The 24495-nt window shown below is 39.0% G+C and overlaps 1 pseudogene; it reads left to right on the top strand.

Moving 5' to 3' along the window:
* LOC122122902 overlaps positions 1 to 24495 on the top strand; it is a 50869-nt pseudogene that overhangs the window by 7951 nt on the left and 18423 nt on the right.

Raw genomic sequence — 24495 nt, 5'->3', positions numbered from 1 at the left:
GCAGTCTACCACTTAATCCACAACACAGCTATGGAACTTATTTTTAAAACTATTTAAAGTATTTAATTTTGTCCATCTTCTCTTCTATTATTTCTATCTTGTTTTCATTTTGTGGGATTGAGTACATGTACGTGGGATCATGTACGTGTGTGTGCTGATACTAGCTCTTTTCCACCCAAGGCTGGCACTTTGCCACTTAACCCACACATTCAATCTGTGTTTTTGCTGGTTAATTTGTGATAAGGACTTATGATCTGGTGACCAAGAGGCTGAGATTTGAGGACTGAAGTTCCAAGCCAGCATGGGCAAAATAGTCCATTAGGCTCTTATCTCCAATACACTACTCAGTAAAAGCTGGCAGTGGCACTTTGTGTCTTTTTTTTTTTTATTTTAATTTAATTTTATTTGTGAACATACTGTACAGAGGAGTTACAGTTACATGGGCAGGATAATGCGTACATTTCTTACCAAGCATTGCAGCCTCCTCCTTTGTTTACCCTTCACATCCCTTCCCAGCCTCCCCCCTCCCCCCCAATCCCAATCCTTCTCCCTCCCCCCCCCACCAACGTTGTAAAGTTCGTTTTGGACATGACAACTTGTACTTCTCATTGTTGCAACAGGTCCACCTGTATCCTTAAACAACTGGTTTTTCCCCATCTCCTCCACAAGTTATACTGACATCAAATATAGTGAAAGCAAGGGTTATACTGTGGGGGAGGGACATACAAAGCAACAAAGAGATAATCTTATAAATGTGTTAGAAACACATGCATGAAAGAAAAAAAAACATTAAAATACACATCTAAGGGTTCATTTTCCTGACATCACATTATCTGACCTTTTCCGCTTGACTCATACATATACTAGATATTACAAATAAGGGAAACCATGGGAACTACGTTTCTTTGGGCCTGGCTTACTTCACTTAATATAATTTTTTCCAAGTTTTTCCATTTCCTAACAAATGGGGCAATGTCATTCTTTCTGATGGAGGCATAGAATTCCATTGTGTATATATACCACATCTTCTTGATCCATTCATCTACTGAGGGGCATCTGGGTTGGTTCCATATCTTAGCTATGGTAAATAATGCTGCAATAAACATAGTTGTGCTGGTAGCTTTAGTGTGTTCTTGTTTGTAAACATTAGGGTAAATGCCCAAAAGTGGGATTGCTGGGTCATAGGGGAGCTCTATGTGGAGTCTTTTGAGGAACCTCCATACTGCTTTCCAAAGTGGTTGAACAAGTTTACATTCCCACCAACAATGAAGTAAGGTTCCTTTCTGTCCACATCCCCTCCAGCATCTGTTGTTGTTAGAGTTCTTGATTTTTCCCGTTCTAAGTGGAGTGAGGTGATATCTCAATGTTGTTTTGATTTGCATTTCTTTTATGGCTAGGGATGTTGAACATTTCTTCATGTGTCTATTGGCCATCCTTCTTTCTTCTTCAGAGAAGTTTCTCTTTAAGTCTTTCGCCCACTTATTTATTGGGCAGTTGTTTCTTTGAGGATTTGTTGTTGGGTGGTTTAATTTTTTGAGTTCCAAGTATATTTTAGATATGAGACCCTTGTCCGTTGTATGGCTAGTAAAGATCTTCTCCCAATCCGTGGGCTTTCTATTGATCTTGCTAGCTATGTCATTTGCCCTGCAGAAGCTCTGCAACTTTATGCAATCCCATTTGTCCAACCTTTCTTTGATTTGTTGTGTTTCCGGGTCTCTATTCAGAAAATTTCGGCCTGAGCCAAGGAAACCCAGGGTTTCTCCTATTCCATCCTGTAATGTTTTCAGAGTGTCTGCTTTGAGTTCAAGGTCTTTGATCCATTTGGAGTTGATTCCGGTGCAGGGTGATATATAAGGATCTAGCTTAAGTTTTCTACATGTAGTTAACCAATTTTGCCAGCACCATTTATTGAAGAGGTTGTCTTTCTTCCATTCTATTGTTTTAGCTCCCTTATCGAAGATTAGATGGCTATAGGTCTGTGGGTTCATTTCTGGGTTTTCAATTCTATTCCATTGGTCCTGAGGTCTGTTCTTATGCCAATACCAAGCTGTTTTGATTACTATGGCTTTATAGTAGAGTTTGAAATTTGGTATTGATATTCCTCCAGCAGTGTTCTTTCCGTTGAGGAGCGTTTTTGCTATTCGGGGTCTTTTATTGTTCCATATGAATTTTTGGATTGCCTCTTCTATTTCCTTGAAGAATGAGGGTGGAATTTTGATAGGTATTGCGTTGAATTTGTAGATAGCCTTGGGAAGTATTGCCATTTTCACGATGTTAATCTTTCCAATCCAGGAGCATGGGAGGTTTTGCCATTTTTTAAGTTCTGTGTTGATTTCCTTTTTCAAGATTTTAAAGTTTTCATCGCAGAGGTCCTTCACTTCTTTAGTTAAGTTAATTCCTAGGTATTTTATTTTTTGTGGGGCTATTACAAATAGAGTTGCTTTCCTAATTTCAGCCACACTTTTCTCATTGTTGGCATACAGAAAAGCCATTGACTTTTGGGGGTTAATTTTATAACCTGCTACTTTGCCAAAGTTTTGAATCAGCTTGAGTAATTTGGGAGTGGAGTCTATGGGATTCTTTAAATACAAGATCATGTCATCTGCAAAGAGGGAGAGTTTTATTTCTTCTTTCCCTATTTGGATCCCCTTTATGTCTGCATCTTGTCTTATTGCTGTAGCTAGGCATTCTAATACTAGATTGAAGAGAAATGGAGAGAGTGGGCATCCTTGTCTTGTTCCTGAGTTAAGAGGAAATGGCTTTAGTTTTTCACCATTGAGTATAATGCTGGCTGTAGGTTTGTCATATACAGCCTTTATTGTATTGAGGAATGTTCCATGGATTCCTAATTTTTCCAAAACCTTCATCATAAAGGGGTGTTGGATCTTGTCGAATGCTTTTTCTGCATCTATTGAGATAACCAGGTGGTTCTTATTCTTGCTCCTGTTGATGTGATGAATAATATTAATTGATTTGCGTATATTGAACCAGCTTTGCATCCCTGAAATGAATCCTGTTTGATCGTGGTGCATGATTTTTTGGATGAATTGTTGAAGTCGATTGGCCAAAATTTTGTTGAGAAGTTTTGCATCAATGTTCATCAAAGAAATGGGTCTATAGTTCTTTTTCTTTGATGAGTCCCTGCCTGGTTTTGGGATGAGGATTATGATGGCTTCATAGAATGTGTTCGGTAGTGAGCTTTCTCTTTCAATTTCATTGAAGAGTTGGAGGAGTATTGGTGTGAGCTCTGCTTTGAAGGCCTTGTAAAATTCTGCTGTAAAACCATCTGGTCCTGGACTTTTCTTAGCTGGGAGGTCTCTTATTGCTGTTTCTATTTCAATGCTTGATATGGGCCTGTTAAGCTGGTTTAACTCATCTTGGTTTAGTTTTGGCATGTCAATATTTGCTAGGAAAAGGTCCATTTCTGTCAAGTTCTCAAATTTATTAGCATAAAGTTTTGAGAAGTATTCCCTTATAATGTTCTGAATCTTGGTTGTTTCCGTGGTGATGTTTCCATTCTCATCTCTGAGTTTATTAATTTGGGTGTGCTCTCTTCTTTTTCTGATAAGATTTGCTAAGGGTCTGTCAATTTTGTTAAGTTTTTCGAAGAACCAACTCTTTGTTTTGTTGATTCTTTCTATAGTTCTTTTGGATTCTAATTCATTTAATTCTGATTTAATTTTATTTCTTTCAGTCTACTGGATTGGGGTTTATCTTGCTGCTCTTTTTCAAGGAGGTTTAGACGTGTCATTAAATTGCTAGTTTCAGATTTCTCCAATTTGTTGATGTAGGAGCTCAGAGCTATAAACTTGCCTCTGAGTACTGCCTTTGCTGTGTCCCAGAGGAGCTGGTAATTTGTGTGTTCATTTTTGTTGAATAGCATGAACATTTGAATTTCCTTTCTAATCTCTTCCATGACCCACTCTTGATTCAGCAGTGTGTTGTTCAGCCTCCATGTGATACTGGACTTTCTTTGGTGGCTTTTGGTGTTGAGTTCTAATTTTATTCCCTTGTGGTCAGAGAGAATGCAAGGTATAACTTCAATGTTTCTGAATTTAGACAAGTTTGCTTTGTGGCCTAAAATGTGGTCTATTTTAGAAAACGTTCCATGTGCTGCTGAGAAAAACGTGTATTCTGATGCTGCTGGGTGAAATGTTCGGTAGATGTCTGTTAAGTCTAGTTGATCTATGCAGCTGTTTAGATCTGCGGTTTCTCTGTTGAGTTTTTGCCGAGTTGATCTATCTAGTGGGGAGAGTGGTGTGCTAAAATCCCCAACAATTAATGTCTTTGGATCTATATGGGATTTGAGGGAAAGTAGTGTTTCTTTGATAAATTTGGGTGCTCCATTGTTTGGCGAATAGATATTTAGAATTGTAATATCCTCCTGAAGGAGAGATCCTTTAATTAGTATGTAGAGCCCTTCTTTATCACTTCTCACGAATTTTAATTTGAAGTCTATTTTATCTGATATTAAGATTGCAACTCCCGCCTGTTTTGGGGGCCGTTTGCTTGGTATATTTTGTTCCAGCCTTTAACATTGAAAATGTGTTTGTTTTTACGGGCAAGATGTGACTCCTGCAGGCAGCAGATAGAAGGGTCTTGTTTTTTAATCCAACTAGACAGTCTATGTCGCTTAATTGGAGAGTTCAGTCCGTTAACATTAAGAGATAGGACTGAGAGGTATTTGGGAGTTCCTGCCATGTTATCCACCTTCTTGGGGGCTGCGAAAACTGGGTTCTTCCTATGGTTCTTGGATTGTCAGTTTGGGTGCAGTTTCTTGGCCTTTGTTGCGGTCTTGTTGGTTTTCTATGTGTAGGACATCTTTAATAATCTTTTGTAGGGCTGGTTTGGTGGAGATGTATTGTTTCAATTTTTCTTTGCTATGGAAGGTTTTTATTTGGCCTTCAGTTATGAAGGAGAGTTTAGCTGGGTACAGTATTCTTGGTTGATAGTTGTTTGTTTTTAGGGCATGGCATACATCATTCCAGGCTCTTCTTGCTTTGATTGTCTCTGCTGAGAAATCTGAGGTGATTCTAATTGGTTTCCCTTTATAGGTGATTAACCTTTTCTCCTTGACAGCTTTAAGGATCTTTTCCTTGGTCTGAGTTGATCCTGTGTGGATTATAATGTGACGGTGGATGTCCTATTCTGGTCTGGTCTATTTGGGGTTCTAAAAGCTTCTTGTATCTGAGTAGGCCTATCTTTTTGTATGTTTGGGAAGTTCTCTGCTAGGATCCTGTTAAACAAATTTCCTAGACCATTAACTTCTGTTTCTAGGTGCTCCTCTACACCCATTATCCTTAGATTAGGCCTTCTGATGGTGTCTTCTAGGTGTTGGATAGATCTATCATACTTCTTGGACTTGTCTTGGATGGTTGTATGTTCTTTCTCTATAATATCTAGGCTGTCTTCAATCCCTGAGATTCGATCTTCTGCATGGTCTAACCTGCTGTCAAGACTCTCTACTTTGTTTTTTATCTCTTTTCCTTCTAATTGGTCAGCTTTGATGGCTTCAAGTTCTTTGTTGAAGCTCTGTTTTAGGTCTTGTATGAATTTCTTTACTTCCTTAATTTGGTGGTCAGTGTTTGTTCTCAAATCACTTAGTTGATTGGTTATGGTTTCTTTGGACTCCCATTCCTTCTGTTGGGTTCCATTCAGCCTTCCCTTTGTGGTCTCCCTGACTTCCTTCAGCTCTTTGTTAATGGATTCCATGAATGCCTTTACTGATCTTTGTGTGTTCTCTACCTGGTCTCTCAATTCCTGAATTACTCTTTGATTAGCTTCCTCCCGTTTGTGGGATTCCTGCAGTTCTCTTTCCTCCCATTCGTGGGATTCCTGCAGTTCTCTTTGAGTGTTCTCAGCCTGCTCACGCCATTCCTCCCTTTCTCTTTGAGTATTCTCAAGTTGTTCACGCAAATCCTGTATCATTTTTTGAGTAGCTTCCTCACGCTTATGATATTCCTGTATAAACTTTTGGGATGCCTCCTCTCTCTCCCTATCACGCTCATACAGAGTCCTTTGTAAGTTGTCAAACTTCTCATTTATCATATTTGCCACCAGTGTTTGTAGAGCTATTTGGGAACTCTCCTCTGGATTGTTCATTATCTGATCTGACCCCTGATTATCAAGATTGGGAATTGAGATACCCGGATTTGCCATTTTTCTTGTGTTTTTTCGGCTTACTCTGCCCATTTGAGATGAAAATAGCACCAGTTTTGTGCTAGAACACTATCTTAAGGCAACCATCAACCAACGTTTGCATTTATACAGTCAATAGTCTACAGATACAATCTAGTTCAACAGATACATCTATTCAACATCAAACAACTATATGTTAATGGGCTTCGAACTGCAGAGAAGAATTTGGAAAACCAGAAATTTTTAGGGTTAGGGAGAGATGTGGGTAAAAATTAGCAATAGATTGGTGTGGGGAGGCACAGGGAGAGTTAACTATGTCCTAATCTCAATGCAGGAAATAGGTTGGGTAGGATGCAAGTAGAGAGGGAGAGAAAAAGAAGAAAGGTAAAGGGAAATGAAAAGAGACCAGAAAAAAAATTAGAAACGTAAAAATTAATATAGTTATGGAGATTGAAAGACCATCTATTTAGAGAGGAATGTGAATATAATGAGAAAACAGGAGGGAGATAGAGGAGATGTGAAAAACTTAAAAAATGCTTAAAATATTATATAGGTATAAAGAGGTAGTACTGCTATTAAGGAATTTAAGTCTCAGAGGTTTTGGATTGAGTAATAAATTTGTGGATTAAGTGTGTACACAATGGGCGATAGGGTCTACTAGTTAACTATGGGTTTATCAGGATGTGCAGGACAAGAGCTAAGTCACATACAGAAGAACAAAAGAAAGGAAAAGGTGAAAAGGATAAGAAAGGGAGAAAAAAAAGATCAGAAGTTCAGTAGAGCTAGACAAAAAAACAAAAAGATAAGAAAGAAAGAAAAAGAGAGAGAAGACAAGAAAAGAAAGGAAAACGTACATTCACGTATTCCTAAAATAAAAATTATAAGAGGGAAAAAAAGTTACTGGAAAACAATTATTTTTTCAAAAAAGGCAAAAATTAAAGATTAATAAAAGTTTTAGAAAAGGAAAAAAAAATTTTTATATATATAAGGTACCAAAAAAAAAAAAAAAAGAAAAGAAGAAAAAAAAGTTTTTTGATTTTTTTTTTTTTGATTTTTTTGGGAGGGGTGGGAAGAATCCTGTATCTCCCTTTTGTCTGTAACCAGCCTCTTGGAGTCTCTGGTCAGCTTGAGGTCCTGTGGCTTGATTGGTTTCTTAAGTCAGTTTGTTCGAACAGGCAGAAAAATGCTCTGCTTTACCCAAGATTTTGAGATCCCCCTCCCAGGTTAGTTTAATGGGAGGGTGATCTGCTTTGAGAATCACAAAAGAGGGGTGATGAGGCTAGGTTCTGGTAGAGTTGAGGCCTTTCAACAAACAGTAGCTTTTCCCTGGGGCTATTTTGTGAAAAATTCACAGAGCCCACCCTGGAGCCATTCTAAGGGTTTCTGTTTTTCAATTGATTGTGGAGGCTGCTAGAGGGAGGGGCAGCCTCTGGCTCTGGTTACCCAGTGAGGAAAGCCACTCCAATGGCTGGTGCCTGAGCTGGGTGACTTTTCCCTGGATGGAGCTGAGTCTGGCAGGTCACTTCGCCGTTAAGTTCTTGTGACCTGTTAAATGACTCGTTTTATTCCAAGGCCTGAGTTGGAGCTAGCAGCTCCTCCGAGCTTTGTCGGTATCCAAGATGGAGATCACCGGTGCTGGGGGGGAGGGGTGGCCTTCATTCCTCTGCTCCCTGAGAAGGAGTGAGGACGTCGGGCTTCTACTCACGCCGAGTCTTGGATCCTGGGTTGTCTCTGGTCTGCAAACTGCAGGGTGAAGATGTCCGCTCCTTGTCGGTTCTTGCTGGTGTTGAGTAGAATCCGCTCGCCCGCTGCGTCTGGCTCCTTCGTCCCGGACTCTCTGTGTGAGCGCTCAGGTATGGCCGCCCCTGCGGTCGCCGCCGCGGCGGCTGCTGCCAGGCGTTCAGATGTGTCTCCTTGTCTTGGCTTCCCCTCTCTTGTCTAACTCTCTGTCCTGTGATGGCACACTTGGTGTGATTCTCTGGCTTAGGACTGTTCACTGGAACTCTAAAACTGCTTTCTATGCGAGAGCTTATTCAGATTCCAGCTTCTCCTCCGCCATCTTCCCGGAACTCCCACTATGTGTCTTAATTGGTAGAGAATTAGCATTAAGGGAATCAAGCCCAAGGACAGTACCAACACCCTGAACTTAAGTCCCGGGACCAGCAGACGAACAGAAAACCAAAATCTGATTCATCTGACCAGTCCGGCTTTAAACTATGGACCACAAATCTCAGACTCTTAAGCATCTAGGATTACAAGTGTTAACCAATTATAATTGCAACAATGAGATGTACAAGTCGTTATGTCGAAAACGAACTTTACAACTTTCATGGGGGGAGGAGGGGAGCTGGGAGGATAGGGTAGGAGGGCAGGGGGCGTATGGGAGGGGATGGGAAGGGGAAACAAAGGAGGAGGCTACAATGCTTGATAAGAAATGTACTCATTATCTTGCCCATGTAATTGTAACCCCTCTGTACAGTATTTTCACAATTAAAAAATAATAATAGTTGTCTTCTATTATTGTTGATAGATGCTTTAAAAGTGACATAATGTGGATGCTGGTGGCTCTGGCTCGAATCTTAGCACCTCCGGAATTTGAGATCTGAGAATGTAAGTTTGAAGCCAGTCCAAGGAAGGAAAGTCTGTGAGGCTTAGCTCCAATTAACAACCAAAAATTGTAAATAGAATGTGGCTTGAGTAATAGAGATAGAGTTAATGCCCAGACCTGAGATCTAGCCCTAGAACCAGCAGGAAAAATGTGCTTAGGCCGAGTGCTAGTGGCTCACACCTATAATTATACCTACTCAGGAGACTGAGATCTGAGGATCACAGTTCAAAGCCAGCCTGGGCAGGAAAGTCAGTGAGAGTCTCATCTCCAATAAGTGACTCAGAAAATTGAACGTGGCACTGTGGCTCAAGTGGTAGAGCCTTAGCCTTGAGTTGAAGAGCTGAGGGACAGTGTTCAGGCACAGAGTTCAAGCCCCATGATCAACAGCCAAAACAATTGCATAGAAAACAAATAAAGCCCAGGTATGACTAGTAATAGCTTAATTTTCCTGAGACCCTGGGTTTGATAGACACCACCAAGAAAAACAAACCAACAAAAGATGTTTCCACAGCTAAAAGATTTTTTTTTGCTGATTAATCTGTACTAATTATAGACAATGTTTTATTCTTTAAACACTTTCATTTAAAATGTAAGCCAAAGCCGGGCGCTGGTGGCTCACGCCTGTAATCCTAGCTACTCAGGAGGCTGAGATCTGAGGATCGCGGTTCAAAGCCAGCCCGGGCAGGAGAGACCGTGAGACTATCTCCAATAAACCACCAGAAAACCGGAAGTGGTGCTGTAGCTCAAGTGGTAGAGTGCTCGCCTTGAGCTGAAGAGCTGAGGGACAGCACCCAGGCCCAGAGTTCAAGCCCCACGACCAACAACAACAACAAAAAAAATGTAAGCCAAAATATAACTCTGGTAGAAGAAAAATTGATATGTGATGCCTAGCAACAATGCACGGTTTGTTAAAACGAAGTGTCAATTTGAATATCATCTGATAAATATGTGCAAGATTATTAAATTTCAACTAAGAATTAACTTCCCTGTTCTCTAAATCAGGATGTCAACTTATATCTTTAATCAGAGTGAGTTGTATAAACATAGGAGAGGTACCTGAGGCAATGAAATGGGGAGTAGAATGCAGTGTTCCTTTGAAGCTGGTTTGAAGCTGGCCACCCAGGTAGGTCATCAGGAGGCCAGGGCTGTTTCTTATTCCTAAGGTCTCTCTCCTTGGCTGGTTCGCCTCCCCTTGACTCCAATCAAAGGATTAACATATAGCTGTGGGAACAGCAGCATCGTGAGTTGAAGACATTTTTTAAAATTTTTATTTATTTTTTATTGTGAAAATATTGTACAGAGGGGTTACAATGAGATGGGCAATATAATGAGTACATTTCTTATCAAGCATTGTAACCTCCTCCTTTGTTTCCCCTTCCCATCCTTCCCAGCCTCCCCCTGTCCCCTGACCCAATCCGCCCCCCCCCCCAAAGTTGTAAAGTTCATTTTCAACATGAAAACTTGTACTTCTCATTGTTGCAATGGGTCCACTTGTATCCTTATTTAAATGACTGGTTTTTCCCCTTCCCCTCCACAAATTATACAGACATCAAATACAGTGAAAGCAGGGGTTATACTGTGGGGGGAGGGACATACAAAGCAACAGCCTCTTCAGTAAATGGTTCTGGCAAAATTGGTTAACTACTTGTAGAAAACTAAAGCTAGATCCTTATCTATCACCCTGCACCAGAATCATCTCCAAATGGATCAAAGACCTCGGAGTCGACTCAGACACTATGAAAACCTTACAGGATGGAATAGGAGAAAACCTAGGTCTCCTTGGCGCAGGCCGAAATTTTCTTAATAGAGACCCGGAAACACAACAAATCAAAGAAAGGTTGAACAAATCGGATTGCATGAAGTTGCAGAGCTTCTGCATGGAAAAAGACATAGCTAGCAAGATCAATAGAAAACCCACGGATTGGGAGAAGATCTTCACTAGCTATACAACAGACAAGAGTCTCATATCTAAAATATACTTGGAACTCAAAAAATTAAATCCCCCAACAACAAATCCTCAAAGAAACAACTGCCCAATAAATAAGTGGGCTAAAGACTTAAAGAGAAACTTCTCTGAAGAAGAAAGAAGGATGGCCAATAGACACATGAAGAAATGCTCAACCTCCCTAGCCATAAAAGAAATGCAAATCAAAACAACGTTAAGATACCACCTCACCCCAGTTAGAATGTGAAAAATCAAGAACTCTAACAACAACAGATGCTGGAGGGGATGTGGACAGAAGGGACCTTACTTCATAGTTGGTGGGAGTGTAAACTTGTTCATCCACTTTGGAAAGCAGTATGGAGGTTCCTGAAAAGACTCCACATAGAGCTCCCCTATGACCCAGCAATCCCACTTTTGGGCATTTACCCAAATGTTTACAAACAAGAACACACTAAAGCTCCCAGCACAACTATGTTTATTGCAGCATTATTTACTATAGCTAAGATATGGAACCAACCAGATGCCCCTCAGTAGATGAATGGATCAAGAAAATGTGGTATATATACAAAATGGAATTCTATGCCTCCATCAGAAAGAATGACATTGCCCCATTTCTTAGCAAATGGAAAGACTTGGAAAACATTATATTAAGTGAAGTATGCCAAGCCCAAAGAAACATAGATCCCATGGTTTCCCTTATTTGCAATATCTAGTATATGTATGAGTCAAGCAGAAAAGGTCAGATAAGGTGATGTTAGAAAAATGAACCCTAAGATATGTATTCAAAAGTTGAAGACATTTTGAAAATCCTCTTCTTTGTGTGTAAATGCAGGAATTTGAAACGTCATTAGCTAACTAGACTCCAAATTTGAAAAAACTTCAAACTATGAAGGCGAAACTGAGCAGCACATCCTGCAGGAAGACATGATGGTAGCAAAGGAGTAGACAGAAAATTTGCACCAAATATGGGAGGACCTCTCCTGTGAGTCAGTAAATCATCTGCCCACAGTAGGCTGCAATGTCCCCAAATGTCAACGTTAGAAAGCAGCTTTAATTTTGTGAAAGCTTGAGGCCCTTTTTAGTAGGACCCCTGATTCTCCATTCTATCTTTAGATTCTATGGATTCGAAGGCGGCAGTGTGCTTAACAGAAACAACTCCTGGTTTCCACAGCACTAGCCGCTTGGAGTTGGCACCCTGGTAAGGAACTTTTAGCAAATCACCTTAAGCTTGAAGAAGAATTTTGGGGATGAGGCTCAGCTATTGCTAGGGTAGATGATGACAAGTGTTATCTGTCTGTTGTGATAGGCCTTTGGTTTTGTTTGGCCAGCAGCTCATCTGAGCTTAACAGTAAGCATCTTACTGGTCTCTTCTAATTTTGGGGGTTCTTACATTGGTAATTACATTCACATGCACTTAGAGTCTTACTTGGAAGGGCTGTTTTAAAAAAGCTTTTAGGAATGATCAGAACAGGTACTTAAAGTCAGAGGGTAGGGGTACTCAGCTACTCACGGCTACCCAAAAATGAGTCCTGGTTGTAGTATTAGAAAATTTATGTTAGTTATAAGATCAAAAAATTAAAGGATTGAAGTAGTCTTAAAGATTTTATTTTAAGAGAATTCCAAGGACAATATATTTCATCTCATTGTTAAATGTCTTTTTAACGTCTTTAACAAGTTTTATGTAAGAGAAAGTATTTGGAATACATGCAAAGTTCTACAAAGTTAATGTACAGCAGACTGTACAGCAATTATGAGATTAATTAGGAATTCTGGGCCCTGAAAGTCCAGGGTTTTAAAAGTTAAATAAATATATGACTGAGGGATAGAAATAAAAAGCTTGATTTTCTAGGGATATATACACTTTCAAGCCTTTAAACACTTTTGGCTGGATAGATGTTGTTAGATTTGGTACTCTTACTACACTCTAAAAGATTTGGGGAGGGGAGGTGAGAAAAAATTCTCTTTTGTGTCCCTATCTATGACGTGAATTTTAAAACTTTACCAAAGGGTCTTGTGTGGCCCCTGAAAGTCTTTTCAAGATTTTCAGAGCTTCAGAATTCCATCGTACCTTTATCAAGACTGATTTGTATTACTTATTTTGAAATTTATTAGAGCAAAGGCGGAGAAAGATCCTGTGCTGAAATTTGCTTGCTGGAGTTGTTTGTAAGCAATGGAACATTGCGTATTTTGGAGTCACCCTCTATGAGCTGACTGGTTTGAGGTGACGTTTCCAGGATTTCCATGCAGTAGTTACTCTGTATCATCAGAAGTGTAGGATCAGTGAGTGATGAACATTGGTTTAGTTTTATTTTGCTTTGTTTACATATTCCATCATGTATGTGATATTAATCTATCTGTTACGTTGTAAATGTGTGATTTATGGCATTAGCTGAATTATAGTTTTTAAATTGAAAAGTGAGACATAGGCCTTAATGATTTAAGAATTTGATCAGTTTCCAAATGGACAAGGTTTGAGTCAGAATTAAAGTAGCAAGTTGTCAAATCAAAGAACGGTTGGACAAATTGGATTGCATAAGGTTGCAGAGCTTCTGCAGGGCAAATGACATAGCTAGCAAGATCAATAGAAAGCCCACGGATTGGGAGAAGATCTTTACTAGCCATACAACGGACAAGGGTCTCATATCTAAAATATACTTGGAACTCAAAAAATTAAACCCCCCAACAACAAATCCTCAAAGAAACAACTGCCCAATAAGTAAGTGGGCGAAAGACTTAAAGAGAAGCTTCTCTGAAGAAGAAAGAAGGATGGCCAATAGACACATGAAGAAATGTTCAACATCCCTAGCCATAAAAGAAATGCAAATCAAAACAACATTGAGATATCACCTCACTCCAGTTAGAACAGCAAAAATCAAGAACTCTAACAACAACAGATGCTGGAGGGGATGTGGACAGAAAGGAACCTTACTTCATTGTTGGTGGGAATGTAAACTTGTTCAACCACTTTGGAAAGCAGTATGGAGGTTCCTCAAAAGACTCCACATAGAGCTCCCCTATGACCCAGCAATCCCACTTTTGGGCATTTACCCAAATGATCACAAACAAGGCCACACTAAAGCTACCAGCACAACTATGTTTATTGCAGCATTATTTACCATAGCTAAGATATGGAACCAACCCAGATGCCCCTCAGTAGATGAATGGATCAAGAAGATGTGGTATATATACACAATGGAATTCTATGCCTCCATCAGAAAGAATGACATTTCCCCATTTGTTAGGAAATGGAAAGGCTTGGAAAAAATTATATTAAGTGAAGTAAGCCAGGTCCAAAGAAACATAGGTCCCATGGTTTCCCTTATTTGCAATATCTAGTATAGGTATGAGTCAAGCGGAAAAGTCAGAGAAGTGATGTTAGGAAAACGAACCCTCAAATATGTATTTTAATGTTTTTGTTTCTTTTCATGCATGTGTTTCTAACGCATTTATAATATTATTTCTTTGTTGCTTTGTATGTCCCTCCCCCACAGTGTAACCCCCGCTTTCACTATATTTGATGTCAGTATAACATGTGGAGGAGACGGGGACAAACAAGTCGTTTAAGGATTCAGGTGGACCTGTTGCAACAATGAGAAGTACAAAATGTCATGTCAAAACCAGATTTACAATGTCGGGGGGGGGGAATGGGGGGTATGATTGGGTGGAGGGGAGGGGGGAGGCTGGGAAGGGAGGTGAAGGGTAAACAAAGGAGGAGGCTGCAATGCTTGGTAAGAAATGTATGCATTTTCCTGCCCATGTAATTGTAACCCCTCTGTACAGTATGTTCTCAAATAAAATAAAATTAAATTAAAAAAAAAAAGTAGCAAGTTGTCAGCATTCAAAATGAATATTGAAATGACATAACACAGCAGAATTTTATGTAGTGTTTAATATATTCAGCGTTTCTCATTTCTAATGTTTGATATAACCTGGTAGTAATAGATGTGCAATGGGTAAAAGTCAATCCTGTTGGTTAGCTCTAGTTGTTACTTCAGCAAAGCTATGAGAATGTCTGTTGATGCACAACACTCTAGTCATGTAAGATGAAGAAATAGAAATAAATCCTTGGGAATGATAACTAAAAGGAAAGACATTCATAGTTCAGGATACACCATTTTTTATTGGTTATCTAAAGCAGCCAAATGCATTTTTCTATACAGATGGTTTTCAAGAAATAGGAGATTGAAGATAGACTTTAGTCATGTATCTTGTTCTATGAAGAAAATAAGGAGCTGTGTACATGGCTGATGTAGATGGAAAACAATTCTAGAGATGGCAGATTTCAGCATTGAAGAAGTGATTGATTAATTTCGGAAGGTGAGCCAGTAGAAGTCTAGGTGGTTATAGTTAGGACAACCTGTTCACTGCTGAGATCAGAATCTAATGTTACATGGGTGTTTTACTGTAACAGTTGAGTAGACTTTTGAACTGTTTTTCATACACACCAAATATGGTGGTAGTTTTTACTTCTAACCAGATATCAACTGGTGTATGAAGTGTCCACATCATCAGTATGCCAACACACAGAGAAATCAGTCACTTATCACAATTGAAATGTTCCTAGCTTTTGGAGATTCCTAGGGCCTGGCTCTGGCTTTCTTGGTTCTTTGCTTCTCCATGCTCACTGCTATTGTTCTTGGGGTGCTTGCTCTCAGTTACATCTTACTCATATCTTTCATCCTCAGTTTTACATGTTGCACACAGGATCTATCACCTACGCTTGACTACTGACAGGTATTGTGTATGGAGTTCAAAAGGACCCATGTATTTGACTATATAGAATTAAATCTGATTTCATAAAGGCAACAATCCATTATATATTTAAACCATCTTCTGTCTTTCAGTCTCACTGATTCTCAGAATCAATTTTTAGTTAAAAATGATGAAGCTAGCCAGGCGCTGGTGTGTCACTCCTGTAATCCTAGCTACTCAGGAGGATGAAATCTGAGGATTGTGGTTAAAAGCCAGCCGGGTCAGGAAAGTCCATGAAACTCCAATCTTCAACTAACCATCAGAAAACCGGAAGTGGCTCTGTGGCTTAAGTACTAGAGTGCTGGCCTTGTGCTGAAGAGCTGAGGGACAGCACCCAGCCCCAGACTTCAAGCCCCACGAACCACAAAAAAATATTATGAAGCTTCAGAATTAATACAGATGTGTGGGGCTCCCATAATATTTGTTAACCTGATTTATGTATTTAATCTCACATTTATGGTTTTTACTGCTTTGAATCTGAAAGATTATTTTATCTCATTTGGATTCTTTCATTTCATTCATTAGGAACATGCCATTCTTAAATCAAATGACAAATATATATAGAATCTCAATAAGAGATCCCAAACAACTCTGTTGCTTATGCTTTTGAAAAGCTATAGGGAAGAAAATTTTCATATGAGGTTTTAATCGGATTAGTTAGTAAAATTTTAACAAAGCCCTTATAAATACTTAGAAACTTCAAGGAATCACAATAATTTTATTTTACTGCTTGCTCTTTTTTTCTTGATATAACAATAAGGATATTGCTTGGTAAGCAGCAGCATAGAATTCAGCATTCTGCCATTTACTCATATAATAATTATTGTAATAGGGTATGTATTTTGTCCAGCCTGGCATGATATCAGATTAATTTATCCCACAAAATAACAAGTAAGTAATATTTTCCTGTTCCACAAATGAAAATTGCCTCACAAAATGCAAATGTCCATGTACAAATTTGAATGCTGTGATTTGTATTTTTAAATGTTTTTATTGTAAAACTTCTGTACAGAGGGGTTACAGATACATGGGTAAGGTAATCAGGACATTTCCTATCAAGCATTGTTACTTGCTCCTTTGTTTTTCCCCTAACATCCCTTCCCTCCCTACCTCCCCATCTCATCCTGTAGCCCTCCCCCGTACTCCTAGCTGAAGTTGTAAAGTTCATTTTCCACATAATGCCTCATATAGCTCAATGTCACAATGGGTCAACCTGTATCCTTATTTAAGCATTTTGTTATTTCCCTTCCCCTCCCCAAATCAGAAAAATGTATGTGCAAGATGCAAGGCACCAGAATCAAATACAGTGAAAACAGGTCTTATACCACGAGGGAAGAACATATCAAAGAAACAAAAAAAAATCACATAGAACATGATAAAAACATTAAAAAGAGTAGCAAGAAAGAAAAACACTTGTGTCCTTATATTGGGGTTCTACAGGGGAATTCTTTCACCAATTTTGTCAGCAATAAATTTAATACTTCTTTGTCTCTCCAGCATTTTACTTTATTGTTGTAATTCATTTCTTTACAATTTTGCAGATGCTTATGACAACAGATTGTTTTACACCTACATCTTCATTGCATCAGAAATAAAATTAAACATAGGAAGAACAATATTTTCTTTCAGATTTTACTTCCTCTTTCATTCAAGTAGCAACTATGCCCCAAGCCTTGGTTTCCAACTTTCCCCGATCATCAGCTACTGTGTGTCTCAATAATTAAATAGATTCATATAACAGCATGTCTTTTTTGACAAACAGTATGTGTCTAATGCTCATAAATATGTCCTCATATTGTACTTCATTTGCACAAGGCCAAGTGCTCTACTACTTGAGCCAGCTTTTTGAGTAGCTTATTAGAAATAAGAGTCTTATGGAGGGCTGGGAAGGTGGCTCAGTGGTAGAGTGCTTGCCTTGCATGCATGAGGCCCTGGGTTCGATTCCTCAGCACCACATAAGCAAACAGAAAAAAGCCGGAAGTGGCGCTGTGGCTCAAGTGGTAGAGCACTAGCCTTGAGCTGAAGAGCTGAGGGACAGTGCCCAGGCCCAGAGTTCAGGCCCCATGTCCAGACCCAAAAAAAAGAGTCTTATGGATTTTCCTGTGCAGGCTTGCTTCAAATCACGATCCTCACATCTCAGCTGCCTGAATAGCTAGAAATATAGGCTGGGGCCACTGGCACCTGGCATCTTACCATTTGCTGGGGGCAGGATTATGGGTGTTATATGAAAAAGGTATGTTAACTATGATCAGTGGTAAAGGGGCCATGAGTAAAACAAGGTGATGGGACTAGAAAATGAATGTGTATCATTATTCCAAAAGAGAAATCTGCAGTGAATACTTCTTTTTTTTTTTGGTCCAGTGTGGGGCTTGAACTCTGGGCTTGGGTGCTGTCCTTATGCTCTTCAGCTCAAGGTGAGAGTTCTACTGCTTGAGCTACAGCACCACTTCCGGTTTGAGAGTGGTTTATTGGAGATAAGAGTTTCAGGGACTATCCTGCCCAGGCTGGCTTTGAACATGATCCTCAGATCTCAGCCTCCTGAGTAGCTAGGATTACAGGCATGAGCCACCAGCGCCTGGCTTACTTCTATTTTTTTTCATCAATGCTATCATCATAAGTTGGTGACATAAATAAAGACTCTTTTCTCTGGACAGAAAATTGAATTCTTTGCTTATAAAAAGAAACATGAGTATTTTGTAAGACACCTGCTATTTCTTAAAATAAGCACTGAAACATTATGGTTTTAGATGATCCTAATTAATGGTGTCCAAAAATGCTTATTAACAACCCTGGAATTATTAAATAAAGGAACTAAAATAAATCTCCCCATCTAAAAATTAGTACCAGCCAAATAATGAAAAACTATAAAGTATAACAAACATGTCCTATTCTTAGAAATTAACTGGGACCTTAATATATCTCAGAAATAATAACTGAAGAAAAGCTATTGAGGATTTCCTCATGAATGGTATAATTTCTTTCTTTCTAATATATGACTCCAGTTTTATTGTGTAAATATACCAAAGTTTCTTGATCCATTCATCCACTGAGGGACATCTGTGCTGATTCCATATCTTACCTATGGGAAGTAATGTTACAATGAACATGGTTCTGCTTGTGGCTTGACTGTGTCCTTTTTATGTTCTATTGGAAATGCAGGATCATAAGGTAACTCTATGGTTAGTTTTTTGAGAAATCACCATGACACTTTCCAGAGAGGTTGAACAGGCTTCTTTTGCCACCAAGAGTGTAGAGTTCCACTTTGGCCTCGTCCTCACCAGTATTTTTTATTGTTAATTTTCTTGATATTAACCATTCTACTTAGAGTGAGTTGGAATTTTGTAGTTTTGATTAGCATGTGCTTTGTAGCCAGCGATACTGAATGTTTTTCATGTGTCTATTGTTCATTTTCATTTCTTATCAGAACCTTCTGTTTTATTTCTTCTGAGAAGTCTGTCTTTAAGTGATTAGCCCATTTAATAATTGGGTTATATTAATTGTGAAGGTTTGTTTTTGAGGGTTTAATTTTTGAAACTCTAAGTGTTTTATGGATATTAGGCTCTTGTCTTGATGTATAGATGGAAAAAATCATTCTATGAACTTTTTTCAGCTTGTTGTAAGTGAATTAAGCCATACTCAGGAAAACAAAAATTTCATGTCCCTCACATGCAGTAGATAGTATGTGCCTATATGTAAACACATGAAAGAAATGCAAGTGGTTAAAAAGGGGCTAATGGCTGAGACCTCTAACACTTTCCTTGGGGATGGTAGACTGGTTAACACAATACATAGTCTCAGTATACTAGCTACTTCTCTGAAAAAGATATTGTTGATGTTTTTGTGTACAAGGGCTTCATAAACAGCATCAGCCTCTAGGACAAGACCAGGTGATAGAGATAGCTAGGCTAAGTGCCAGAGTCAGTGATATAGGTAAATCCATCTCTGGCCTTTGGTCCAGAATGAATATTGGGGCTCGTATAGAGCTGCATGAGGGAACAAGGTGCTTTATATTACTGTTTTAAGTCTTTACAAAGACAAAGAAATACCTTGTTGCTTATAATATTCCATCTGAAAATTTCAATACAGAAATTTTTTCAACTTCCTCTTTTTTAGTTCAGGATCCTCTTACTCCTGGCCCAAGGGCAGTGTGGAAGTCTCCTCCCAGTGGAGACCTAAATCCTCCAAGACCGAATGTACTCTTTTTCACCTAGAGGATGTAAACCCACAGGCTTGGCTTTCCAGGTCTCTTGGACCTCCATTTGGGCCAAGGGAAGGAGAGCACAGCATTCCAGGTCTTAGACGGACTTACAAATTTCAGTTGAGCCAGTATTCAGGTACACTTTCCCTACACTTTAGGTAGGCATTGAGATATCTGTCAGTAGTCATCCTGCCACCTGACCAGGATACAGGTGATGGCAACTGAGGTAGATAGGAGGGAACCTGAGTCCAAAATGATTATAAATTCTCCTCATCTGCCACAATCACCTTGTGAGTTCTGGAGATCAGTGACTTCTGCTGTCCATTCAAAGACCAGTACAACACAAGCTAAGGCCCTTTGGCTGCTAGTCAGTGACATTATTGGAAACCCAATTGTTACTGAAGGTTGGGAGTTGCACTTAACTCTGGGAAGAGGGGGCTGGTAGCCTACTCTTTTCTGAATATTCCTTACCCTCCTTTCTCTGTCATGATGATGGTATGTTATAGAACTCAAAACAATACCTACCCACCCTCCTGTATCTTCTTTCTCCCATAGAGAAATCTCTATACCTCTGCCCTCCAGGACACATCCCAAATATCACCATGATGAAAAAAATGTACCATCTCTGCAGAGCAAAACAAACTCTTGTGGTGTGAAGTTCAAACCAGAATATGGATTAATTTCATCATGCTGAGTCCATGAGAGCTTCACAAATACTGAACCTGTATAGGATTTCTAGAGTTCATGACCAACTCTCAATTGCCTGGAGCCCAGCAGAGCTTGTGTTTTCCTCATCACCTCAGTAAACAATGCTCAGTGCATGGAGTTACTCCAAGCTGTTACTCCAGAGGTGATTCATACTATGTGATATATGATGTCAACCAGGTCTCTTACAGATAGCATTGTGTGACTGGAGTCTCTCACTCTGCTTTAAGCCATCCTTGGGCTGTATATATGTAGGTTAGGGATATTCCTTTCAGACAGAATTTGGTGTCCCTTCATAAATAATTCTTCATTGCATTGCAATGCTTGGTAAGAAATGTACGCATTATCCTGCCCATGTAATTGTAACCCCTCTGTACAGTATGTTCACAAATAAAATATAATAATAATAAAAAGAAAGAAGCCATAGATGGTTCTACCCTTAGCACATGTAGTATTAAGCCCTATCCATGGCTTTGAGGGTGCTGGGATGACTTCTTGATCTCTGGTAAACTTCATTTTACTCTTCTATTAAAAAAAAAGTCAGGACCATACTAAGACTGCAATATGATAATTCATATAAATGCTTTTATTTCTAAAGCTAGCACATGGGAAGTGCTCAGCTGGTGAACTAATGATAGCAATGCCCAAAGGCTAGAAATCAATTATAAAAATTTTTGTGACAAACATCTGCAATCAAGAGCTATTTTTTTACATTCATTCTGACTAGCTTTATTTTTTTTTTGTAAAACAAGGCAGTAATAGTATTTAACTCTTAAGGTCATTGTAAAAATCAACTATGTTTTCCAAAGTATTTTACAAACTGAAAGCCTCTATAAATATTATTGTGGAGGCTATGAGTATATAACAATAGTGCCTGCTGGTAGTGGGGGTGGTTATATTGACACAATCTCCAAAGTAGTGTCACGAAGTTCAGTAAGTTCATTTTCTTAACCATGCCTGAAGTTATATGTCAAAGGACTTAGAACAAGTGGCCAGATGCCATGCTAAGCAATGAAGATAGTCAGACGCTGACAACTTAAGGGCATAACACAGAGCTAACATAAACCATAGCTATCTTTGCTGCTTCTTTCATCTTACTGTAAGTCCAGAAGTTTCATCTCCAAAACCTTTTGGAAAGAAGATAGTTTTGAATTGATTCACATCTGCTCCATTCTCATCAAAATTGGTACTAAACTGTTGAAGATACCTTCCATAGCACTGCAGAAGGGCCAGTTTATATTCCTAAAATAAAAAGACTTGATTAAAGTTTAAAAATAAATAAATAAATAATTCTTCAATTTCTCATGCATCAAATAATTGAAGCTGGATCAGAGAATGTTTTCTTCATAAAGAAATAAAGGCACAGAAAAGATCCAACGGCCATGGACATCAAACTCCACAGGACCAGCCTAAGCTAGCACCTCTCTGTCACCTAACACATACAGCTGGTAATAGCCAATGTGTAGGCTTCACCTACACATAAATAGAATTGTTATTACAATTTGAAGAGACAGTTTAGTGCCTATTTGGTATTGACAAATTTCCAGCAAATGGAGAGGATGGGTGGATTTAATATTTTGAATCATTTCATGAATTCCAATGATTGAAGTCTAGTTCTAGAGAACCTTGCAAAATGCTCACCTGTGTGCAGTGTTTTTTTTCTGACACACCCAAGTGGGATCAGTAATAGATACATGCCATGATTCTAACGATATATAGGTGCTGCATCTGTTATTCAAATAACAGGTAAAAATCTTTCCTGTTTTACTTATTGTGATCAGAAATGCACTGATTTTCCTATTAGTTTATTTGGACAAGTTTTGAACTATTTAATACCAGGTTCATTCTTAGAAACACTAAATACATGAATGTCAAATTACAATGTTCCGTTTTGTGTCCTGGAAACAAATGCTGGCTAAAGTAGGCTTCTAATCTATAAGCCTTGCAGGAATATGCTGGCTACAAAGGATCAACATGTGTATACACAAGGGTAACATATGTGGTTATTAAATATTTCATGCACAGATTCTCTTCTTATGACCACATTTACAAACATTTTCTGTGGCTGGGTATTGCAGTAGGCCCTAAATTGTGAATATATATTGTTTTTCTAGATCCCAGAAATGTTGGAGCTCAAACTTAAGATAAAACACTACACTACAGTTAACAAAATCAGTGAATCATTTTGTTGAGGCAGTAACTTCCTGATTAAATCTTCAAATAGTTCAGTAAAAAAGAACAGTTACTGACAAACAGGATTACATTGAATTAAAACCTTCAGCACAACAAAGGAAAAGTTAGTAGAGTGAATAGATTGCCTATAGAGTCAGATTGCTAAACATCTGGCAAGTGATTAATAAGCAGAATATACAGGAAACTCAGAAAACTACTCTTAAGCAATCAACATGTCAAATAACACATTGGCAAATATGGTTAAAGATAGTTCTCAAATCCAGAAGTATAATTGGCTAATAAAAATCACTGAAAGGAAGTGGTGCTGTAGCTCAAGTGGTAGAGCGCTCGCCTTGAGCTGCAGAGCTGAGGGACAGCGCCCAGGCCCAGAGTTCAAGCCCCACGACCTAAAAAAAAAATCACTGAAAATCCTTGGCATTAAGGAAATGTAAAGCCAAAGGACATTAAATTTTATCACATTCCAGTGACAATGTCTATTTTGAGAACACCAATAACCAATTATGGCAAGAATGAAGTGAAAGGGAGCACGTATTCATGGCAATATCATTTCATGCAACCACTACAGAAATGTATGTGATTTCCTCACGAAACTATTAATAGATTTACGACATGAACCATTGCCACTTTTTGTGAGACTGAGTTTCACTCTACACATACATGTACAAGTATAAATAAAGCCTCAGGGGAGCTAAAATATAGTACCGCGTATTTTCAAAGTATACAAATATAAAATCCACTGGAAACCTCCTGAGAAAGGTTTTCTTTTCCTCCTGCTTGTTAAAGTACATATTCAGCTTCATTTATACTGTGATATGTATGTGTATGAAACACTGCAGCCTTGTGCAGAGTGTGCTCACCGCCCTGAAGTAGCTCTGCTATTGAGGTCTCTGCATGGAATTTGGGTCTAACCTTATGACAAGTAGAAAACAGACAGATGGTTTCATATTGGTTTATACTTGACATAGCAAGAATTTCCTGTATTACCACGTTTTCTCAGACAAGTACATTATTAAAAATAATATCTTAGCCTGGTGCCGGTAGTTCACGCCTGTAATCTTAGCTGTTCAGTAGGCTGAGATTTGAGGATCACGGTTCAAAGCCAGCCCAGGCAGGAAAGACCATGACAATCTTATCTCCAATAAACCACTAGAAAACTGTAAGTGGCTCTGTGGCTCAAGCTGTAGAGCGCTCGCCTTGAGCTGAACAGTGCCCAAGCCCATAGTTCAAGCCCCACAACCGTCAAAAAAAATCTTGATTGTGTTTAGTAAAAATTATCTGTGTGAAGGTGAAATATCAGAATGCAAATGTAAACCTCAATTTGGGCATTGAACTTGACTTATTGAGGCTGTTTAATTGAGGATATTTTTGATGAACTGATCTGTGAATTTGTCAAAATACATGAGAAACAATTTTTTGCAGAGCCTTCAATATGAGGCTGCTGGTTTCAGCAGCAGCACTGCTTCCCAGGGAACAGGTACATTTGCAGAGGACTGTGCACATGGAATTCTCATGGAAACCTGCCTGGATCAAGAAGCAATGTTCTGTGGCTGTTCTGGATCTTGAGTTGGTGAACTGACCCACTATGTGTGATGTCCTAATAGCTTTTGTTGATATCCCAGTGGCATACATTTTTTTTCTGGCCATTTCACCATGCACCTGATTAGGCATCTTCTGATGCAATCCAGTTGCATCATCCTAAATGGCTTTCATGCAAATAGTTTCTTGTTACAGATGTTGGACCAAATATATCAAAGTTAACTTTATCCCTAGAGACTCACTATTTGTGGTCTTGGAGAAAATCATAGCAACTTGGTTCAACAAGGGGAATCTGTAAACATGTTTTCCAACTTATGTTTTCCTTCTCAATGCAGGGTCTCAGATGCAGAGCCCCACAGAGGAGTTTTACCCATTCTGCCTGGGGACTTGCAAGAGATTTCCAAGAACTGTGGGCTACTG

The sequence above is a fragment of the Dipodomys spectabilis genome, unplaced genomic scaffold (assembly GCF_019054845.1).
Source record: "Dipodomys spectabilis isolate Male_0828 unplaced genomic scaffold, ASM1905484v1 ptg000216l, whole genome shotgun sequence".
Taxonomy (NCBI): Eukaryota; Metazoa; Chordata; class Mammalia; order Rodentia; family Heteromyidae; genus Dipodomys; species Dipodomys spectabilis.
Note: the sequence above shows the minus strand (reverse complement) of the source record. Positions and strands in the feature narration are given on the sequence as shown.